Here is a 9,024-nt window from a genome sequence, read left to right on the forward strand (position 1 = left end):
CAGCCAGATACGGAGTGCACATATTGCTATGCAATACCTGCTGTGCCAACAAAAGACCCGTATCATTAGTCAGCACCTTACATGGCAAACGTACAATATGTATGTCAAACAAATAATCAGGTCTGAAAGTCACATGGAACTGGGGTGAAAAAGACCTACAGTTAGACAGGGGTATTGCCACAGTCAAGGGGCTTGTTCTATTCCAGTCCAGAAGCTTGATTCTACCAGAGTCTGGGGATCCATGCCCTTGCATATGTTGGATTGGGCCATGGTCAATCCTTTAGGTCAAATTCAACCTGTCCAGGAAATATAGGTAAGTCAGTCGGTGTGCTGTTGAGACAAGGGTCTATGGGGTGAACCATAGTCAGTCCTGAAGGTTTGGTCACTAATGAATATGGGGTTTACCCGGGAGATATCAAGGAGTCCTGGGAAAAATGGACAAGTCTGAGATGGACACCATTGTACTGACTCATTGAGGGAATCATGACAGTAAGAGGGACAATTGTAGTCAGCAAATTGATACGTCATAATGAATAGGAGGTGACTGGGAGCTCCAGCAGTGAGATTCAGATAGGGTCAACGTAATTCTTGCTTCTATGTGGTGAAGGCATGGATGTGCCATTCTCAGATTTCCTTACTGAGACACAATGATGACTTCCCTGGGAAGCCACTACACCACACTGTGTAATGTACAATATTACTATGAATATGAGAGCTCAGAAATTCCTTCATTAAAATTGAGTTATCTATCTGACAGAGAGCTCATATGGAGAATGCAGTAACTGGAGTAATTGTGGCTTTGGCACTGTTCTGGAGGCAATATAGAAGAATACTGTGATTACAACTATGTCAGCAAGTCAAGCAGGAACTGTTTTCTCCAGCTGCTGCCTCATAGCCTCCAGAAGGAGAAACAGGAAGTGAAAATCCATCAAGAACACAGAGGTGTCTTATAAGGCCATGCATCTACCAGGCCTTGCTGAAATTTCCAACAGCTGTCAGAAAGACAGTGCAGGTGCTGATTCAAGATATTTTAGTCATACATCTCTGAACAGTACCATCTGCCGGAGGAGGACTTGTGCTCAAAAAGTGTGGGTGGCAAATCCATCGTGGTAACCACCATCATCACTATTGCCCAGCATCTCATTTCAAAGAAGAACTGGGGTCCTGTGCTGCATTTCTCAATCAATATCTGGGATGTTATTAGGATGTTATTGATGCAATTTTTTCCAGATCATAGCTCTTCATATTGCTTACACTTTGATGAAGACAGTCAAGCAGATCAGATCATGGGATTCTCCACCTCATCCCAGATCCAACCCTTCAACTCAACACCACCCTCTTGAACTGTCCCACCTCTCCATCTTCCTTCTCGCCTATTCACTCCATCCTCCATTCCAACCTATCACCACCACCCCCCATCTGCATCTACCTGTCGCCTTCCAAGATACCTTCCCCTCTGCCCCACCTCCACCTCCTATTTATCTCTCAGCCCCCTTAGCCCCCACCACATTCCTAATGAAGGGCTTATGCCCAAAATATTGACTCTCTTACTCCTTGGATGCTGCCTGACCTGCTGTGCTTTTCCAGTGCCACACTTTTCAACTCTGATCTCCAGCATTTGCAGTTCTCACTTTCTTCCAGTTCATTTTCAGGAGAATTGAACTAGCCCAATATTGATATGCAGGATTCTATAATGGTGATGTAATTGGATGACAAGGGGAAATTATTAGATTCTCTCCAGTTGTAAATGGTCATTGCCTGACACTTACTTAGTTCAAGTAGTACTTGCCTCCTTTTAACCAAGCCTGGAGATAATCAGGGGTTTTCTGCATAAGAATGTGGACTGCTTCAGTATCTAAAGAGTTGTATATGGTTCTAGATATTGAGCAATCATCAGCAAACCACTTCACTTCTGACCTGCTGACAGTGGGATGATCATTAATGAAGCAAATGAGAACAGTTTGGCCCAAGACAGTTCCCTAAGAAAATCTCATGACTGAGAAGATTGAACTCAGACAACCATAATCATCTTCCTTTGTGTTTGGCATGACTCCAAATATTGGAAGTTTTATCCCAATTCCTGCTGAGTTCAATTTTACTCACGTTCCTTGGTATCATACTTCATCAAATAATTCCTTAACATCAAAGGCAGTCACTCTCAATTTCTCTCTTAAGTTCAACCCTTTGTCTCTATTTGAACAAATATTGTAAGGAGATCAGAAGCCAAATGGTGCTGGTAGAGTCCAAACATTAATGAAGTGTTTAGTACTATTTAACTTAATAACTAAGTCAATGACAGCTTCTATCACTTTGTTGATGATCAAGAGTAGACCGATGGGACAGTAATTATCCACATTAGAATTGTCTTGATTTTTGTGGACACAATGTACCCAGAAAAGTTTTGACACACAGCCAGGCAGATGTCAGTACTTGAAAAGCTTGACCAGAAGAGTAGCTAGTTCTGGAACACATGTATTCAGTATTAGTCATTAATAGAATGTTGTCAGTGCCCATAGTCTTCGCAGTTTCCACTGCCTCCTGCCATGTTTTGATATAAAACATGGAGTAAATCAATTTGGCTAAAGATTGGCATCTGTGTATGTAGAACTCAGAAAAAGGCAGAGATATATCATACACCTCACACCTCATGTTGAATATTGCTGCAAACACTTCAGGTTTGTGTTGTGACTTAACTGGGAAGAGTACACCAAACATCATGCCTCACTGTACCATAAATCATCACAGAACACAGAATGTTTAAATGTGGGAAAACCCCAATGAAAACACTAAAATGACCAACTTCATTGACGGACTGATATTCCTGAAAAAAAGCTATTCATACAAAGGTTGCTTCAGTAACAGAAAAGAAAAACTGTTGTTTTGTGACACACTTTACCTGACCACAAAAATGAAAAGAGAGGATTTGTAATTCATGTAATGTAAACAATACCCCCTCAAATCCCCAACACACACACATTCAATCACAATTAAGATAGGGAAAAGACAAATGGTTTTACACATATACAACAGTTGCAAAAATAATTCAGACAGGCTAAACAAACTTCCGAAGAATAAAGGTCCATAACCAAGTTAGTAAATTATTTTCCTCACAGCTTAGTGATTTCTGTAAGTTGATGCTTTTTCCTTGTATGAATTCTTTCCTGTAAACTTTCTTGGATTTTCTGTCCTTCCCCACACAGATTGAGACAGCAGAAGAGTTGAATGCCTTCTGTTTGCAGGCTCAGCTGTGGATGCTTCTCCCATACTGCTGCTCTTGGGCACATAAAATATTTAAAACTCTGTAGCTCAGTCAATCAGAGTTGTTGTCAGGCAGAATTGCCTTACCTTGAACGGCTGTTGGTGTTATTCGATCTCAAATTCTCTCTTGTCCTGCTTCTAAAAAGTAAAGTAACATTGTGTTGCACAGCTCAACAATTTGAAAAATTTGATTTTCAAGCTGTAAAACAGTCCTGGCTTTCCAGGACTATAGGAATCAGTCAACTATCAAATAATAGTCCCAAAAATAAAAAGATGTGGTCTTTTACATAGTCTTTCACACTGATGTGCTGAGCTCCTCCATCACTGAGTATAGACATATTTGTGGACCCTCCTTCTCCTGTGTTTTTTAATTATTTGTCTATGGGATGCAGGCATCATTGGATAGGCCAGCATTTCTTGCTCATGCTAATTGATCAGATGGCAGTTAAGAATCGACCACATTATTATGGATCTGGACACAAATGTTTCCTTAACATCAAAGGCAGTTATTCTCAATTTCCCTCTTAAGTTCAACCCTTTGTCTCTAAGGCAGGTAAGCACAGCAGATTTCAGTTCCAAAAGGACATTCTGAAAGATCCAGATAGGTATTCACAACAATCAACAGTAGTTATAAGAATGTTATTTATTGAATTTAAATGTCACCATGTACCATTGTGATATTGAAACCCATGTCCTCAAAACATCAGCCTGCCGTTCTGGATTACTAGGCCAATGACATTACCACTACACCATCATCTCTTCATAATTGTTCAATTATCATGTTGCAGGATTACAGATCATTGATCTGATCCTTAGCTCTATACAGAATCCAGCTCTATCTATATCATAGTTAGAGACAAAAAAACTGTAGATGCTGGAATCCAAAGTAGACAAACAGGAGACTGAGAGAATACAGCAAACCAGGCAGCATCAGAAGGTGGAGAAGTTAATGTTTCAGGTATAACTCTTCTTCAGGACTACTTTGCCTACTTTAGCTATATGATAGTCCTGTTTGTAGCATTACCAGCTTGATACCTCAGTTTTCAGCCTGACATCGCTTCTTGCAGTTTTATCGAACCAGGATTGATCCTTTGACTTAATGAATAGAACACAAACAAAAATAATGAAAGAAGGACTTCAGCAGTTCCAGAAGGTAGCTCAGCACCAATTTGTCCAGGGATATTAGGGATAGGCAACAAATGCTGGTGATACCACATCCAGTGAATGAATAAAAACATTCAAGATGGCGGTGGCAGAGTAGTCCGCGTCTGACTTTTGTGCCTGGGCTTGCCCTCTTTGTCTACTTTTTCTTTTCTTTTCCTTTCTTTCCCTTCCCTTTCCTCAGTTTTTTTTTAGTTTTTGCTTATACTTAACTTCTAAAAAGGCTCTTTTGTTGGAAGGCGGCCTCGATGGGCTCCAGCATAGCAGCAACTTCAGAGGCAGCATGATTACCTGGGAAGCCCAGGCTGGCATTCTTGCTTTGGCATGGCATGGTCTGGTGAAGCCCAGAGCAGGTCTCTGGCAGTGGTGTGGAGTGGGTGGAGAAGCAAGAGTTGGCCTCTCTTTAAGTTATCTTTATTTTTTATTTTATTTTAGGTTCTTGAGAGTGACACCGATGCATGGTGACGATATAAACTTTTCACTGTATTTTATATTGAATACATATAACAATAAATGATTCAATCAACATTACCATTAGATATCCTAAAGTGTTTTCCCTTAATAGCATAGTTCTATTATTTAGTCACTGTGTAATGTAGGAAATGTGACAGCTAAATTGTACATAGCAAGTTCCCACAAGCAGTAATGTCACAATGCCCAGATAATCACATTCTTTATGACGTTTGTTATGAAGATTTGGGGGTACTGTACCTTTAAGAGAGTTAAAAGCTAGCAGATCTACCTGACAGCACCAAGCGTTCTGAACAAGATACAATGTAACATGTGGTCCAGTCGCTAGGGTAGCTGGTTGCCTGGAGATAAGAACAAATTTGAATTAGGCCAATCAGTTTAAGAAAAACATCAATACCGAACTGGAGAGCACATCTACAGAGGAAGATATAAAAAGAAGATTCAACCGCTGGCTGGTTTTGAAATTTGAATTTTTGGTAAATCTTAATTGAAAGTTTTATCGGACTTGGACTGTAGAAGGGAAAGTAAAAGATAGGTTAGAGGAAGGAGTTGTAAGTAGTTCTTAGTTAATTATTCTCTGTTATGCTTTAAGAAATAAAGTTGTTAATTTTTACTTTAAGTAGGTGTTGGCCTCTTGAATTTTCACAGATTACTGCATGGGATAAATCTTTTCTGTGTTGTTGGTTTAAATTAAGCATGGGGGTTTACCCTGTGTGATAACATGTTGATTGAAGCATAAGCATTGGACACCAGAGGTAACTCGTTGCTGTTCTTCAGTGTATGAGTTCATTTACATGCATCCAAGCATGAAGATGGAGTCTCAGTTGAACACTTTATCCGAAAGATGGCGCATCCAACAGTGCAGCAGTATTTTGAAATGCCATTGGAGTGTTATCATCGATTTTTGTGCTCAAGTCCTGGGGTGGGAACTTTGTGACTTGGAGGCAATAATGGCCCATGGTTCACACATCTATAAAGAAAACCCTCCATAACTAAGAGGAAAACAAAAGGCAAGGAAAACTCCTCCCCCAACACCTCCAATTTTGTGTCTGAGCATCACTCACAAAATGGGTGCATAAAAGGAAATCCTGTCTGTGACAGCGAGCACCTCACTGCCCCTGGCGTCCTCCCCAACGCCATGATCTAACCCCCACATTTGCCAAAGACATGCCCACCAGTTGTCTGGCACTCTTTTCATTCCTTCACAAAGGCTACATTATTGTGAGTAATAAACATTCCCCTGTGCAACCCCCTGACTGATGCAGTGTATTGGTTTAATGTCACCCATGCCTCAAGCAGGGCTGCAATGGAGCAGTGTATAGGGCGATTGAAGATTTGGGCCTTTTGCTTAGTCTGCAGTGGGGAAATCCTGCAGTATAGTGTGTGCTGGACGGAGCGTGCTACATTACCCTGGTGTACTATGCTGTGCACTATAGGAGCAAACAATGCGGAGATGTGTTGGATGCAGAGGAGCTGAGGGATTAGAAGCAGTCTTTCAAAGAGTGACATTGGGGAGTTAGTGGAATCTTGGAAACAATTTTGAAGCTTTAATAGAAATGAAAATGTGCATGGGGCAGTCTATAAAATGACAAAGTAACAAAAATTAGCAGGTTTTGGGAAAAAAAAACATTTACTACCTGGAAGACAAAAGTTATGGCACCACAAATGTCAGAACAGAGGAAGAGGTATCATAACTTTACTGATGGAAACCTTAAAGCACTTGTCAATGAGGCAAGAGAAGAGAGGCAACATTGGTAACACTTAATGTAGGGCACCCTCATGCCTGAGGGTTGCAGAGGCTGTGACTGTGATTGTTAAAGCACAGTTCCATTGACTCTATAACATGTAACATGATTTCATGTAACCTGCAAAGGTTTGTAAAATAATCAGAAAACTTTTCATTTATATGTTCTTTACAGATATAAGCAAAATTTTGGAGCAATTCTTTTGCAGGGAATGTTCAGTTAGAAGTCAAGTGGTCTTAACATTGAATTCTATAAGAAGCAGACTTCACTAACTGCTCATTAAGGTCCTTTGCCCGTTGCTCATTGAGTAAAAGTGCAAGCTTGCTCTCCATGAATGATACCTGACTCACTGCCAACAATTCTTGCCCAAAATAAAAAGGAAGCAGAGAATAATTTTTTTAATTTGCGCGGCTTTTGGAATAAGGTGGCTTCATACTCTCCATCGTGGTCCTGTTTGAGGCACGGGTGACATTAAACCCATATGCTGCATCAGTCAGGGGGTTGCACAATAGTGTCAAGATCCACAGTCGCAGTGGGTAGCCCTTGTCCCCAGGAACCAGCCTTATAATGCACTGGAATGCTCAAATGCAGCAGGTATGTGAGGTTCTTCCAATATGTAGGATTGTGGGCACACACCTTCAATAAGTGGTAACAATGATCACCTGAGTATTAATCAAAATGAATTCCTTCTTGTTGATGAACTCTGCAGTGGTTTGATATGGCCCTCTCAGTGCCAGGTGGGTGCAGTCAATGGCAATCTGCACCTGGGGAATGCCAACAAATTTCCCAAATCCTTCTGCTCAGGCTCAGCACTAATATTGTCATGGAAGAATGAAATGAACCAGAAAGACAAGTGGCATCATTCACTGTCCTGATGGATTGTGGGTGCACGACTGAGAGATGCTACATGGGTCACCTGTCACTCCCAGGAAGGAGTCAATAGCAGAGAGGTTCAGAGCAGGAGTGTCCCTCACGGCCACTGGGAGGGGACAGCTTTGTATTCATGTAGCCCTCAGGTCCTGGTCCAGATTCCAATAAATTTCCATCACAGTGTCCTGAGACATATTGGGCTGCGCTGACAGTGTGCCTAGCTCATCCCTAGGAAATGGCCAGAAAACTCTGAGCCTCCTGCGCACCCCATGCATCCTGAAGGACACATCTTCACGTGCCTCTGAGCTAGGTGTTTTCTCTCTTTCACTCATCCTCCATAGGGGTCTATTGCTGCCCTTGCTTCTCCTCAGTCCTGGTCTTCATTGCCTTCTTAGGCAGACAGCCACAGTGAGCAACATTCCACTGGCAGCAAGGTCCATTGTTCTTGGTGGAAAGGGCCTCAAGTGGGAACAGAAGGGTTGAAAGAGTTTCTTAGATTTCAGTGCTGTCATCGATGGCATAGCTTGCAGATAATGGCTGAGAGCATTTCACCAGATAATGAGATATGCTAACCGTGATAACAAGTACATGTACCCTTCATCCATCCACCTTCAGGCTGTGTGTGCAGAAATGTGGTGAAGCAACTGATGGTTTGCCCAGTGTTATCAAGAAGGCAGTGCCTGCAGCGGTCTGACTCATGACCTGCTCAAGATGCATGTCAAATGATCACTGCATTCAGTGTAGATCATTGCTACACTTACATTATAATGAAATAGCAATGGTGCATGGCTCACATAGGACCTTTAGAAGTTGCAATCTAATAATTCCCCTTCAACCAGCATTGGCATTTTGTAGCATTATTGTGGCCATCTTCCACATTATTGAGATGCCAAAGTTCAACTTGCAATCACCAATGGCATTTTTCAAATTGCCTTTGACCAGAATCATAGCCCTGAACACCTTCACTCTACATGCATAGCAAATGGGCAATGAAATGATTGCAGCTTAAATGTAGTTGCACTTTACAAGCAGCTGCTTCACGTATTTGTTGTGATATTGATGTAACGTCCAGTAAGTTTGGATCCTGTGCTTTCACCCATCAAACTGATATTTAATTCTCCCACCCTGGGAGTTGTTCTAGTAGTACCTCATACCTAGAAAATAGAAAGTGATGGCAGGGAACACAGCTTGTGAAGGACGCCCTAAGCACCAGGCTTCACTTGGCCACCAGGCATGCGCCCCCAATGGCTCCTTGCCTCCTGTTGCCTCGCACTACTCCAACAGCTTATTTCTACCCATCCTCCCAATATGGAGACCCACCATATTGAACTCTGTCTACAACTGCCCTCCCTGACCCTTGAACCTCGGCATTACGCCTTAATGATGCCCACTATGCTCTCCCAAGTGGAGGCCATGTAGTGATCACTTCCAATTACTTTGCTTCCTGTTGTCGAACATGCCCTGTGCAATATTGCATATCTCCGCAATCTTCTTGAGTTTACCCCATTACCATTTTTAT

This window comes from Chiloscyllium punctatum, chromosome 20 (assembly GCF_047496795.1).
Source record: "Chiloscyllium punctatum isolate Juve2018m chromosome 20, sChiPun1.3, whole genome shotgun sequence".
In the NCBI taxonomy this organism is placed as follows: Eukaryota; Metazoa; Chordata; class Chondrichthyes; order Orectolobiformes; family Hemiscylliidae; genus Chiloscyllium; species Chiloscyllium punctatum.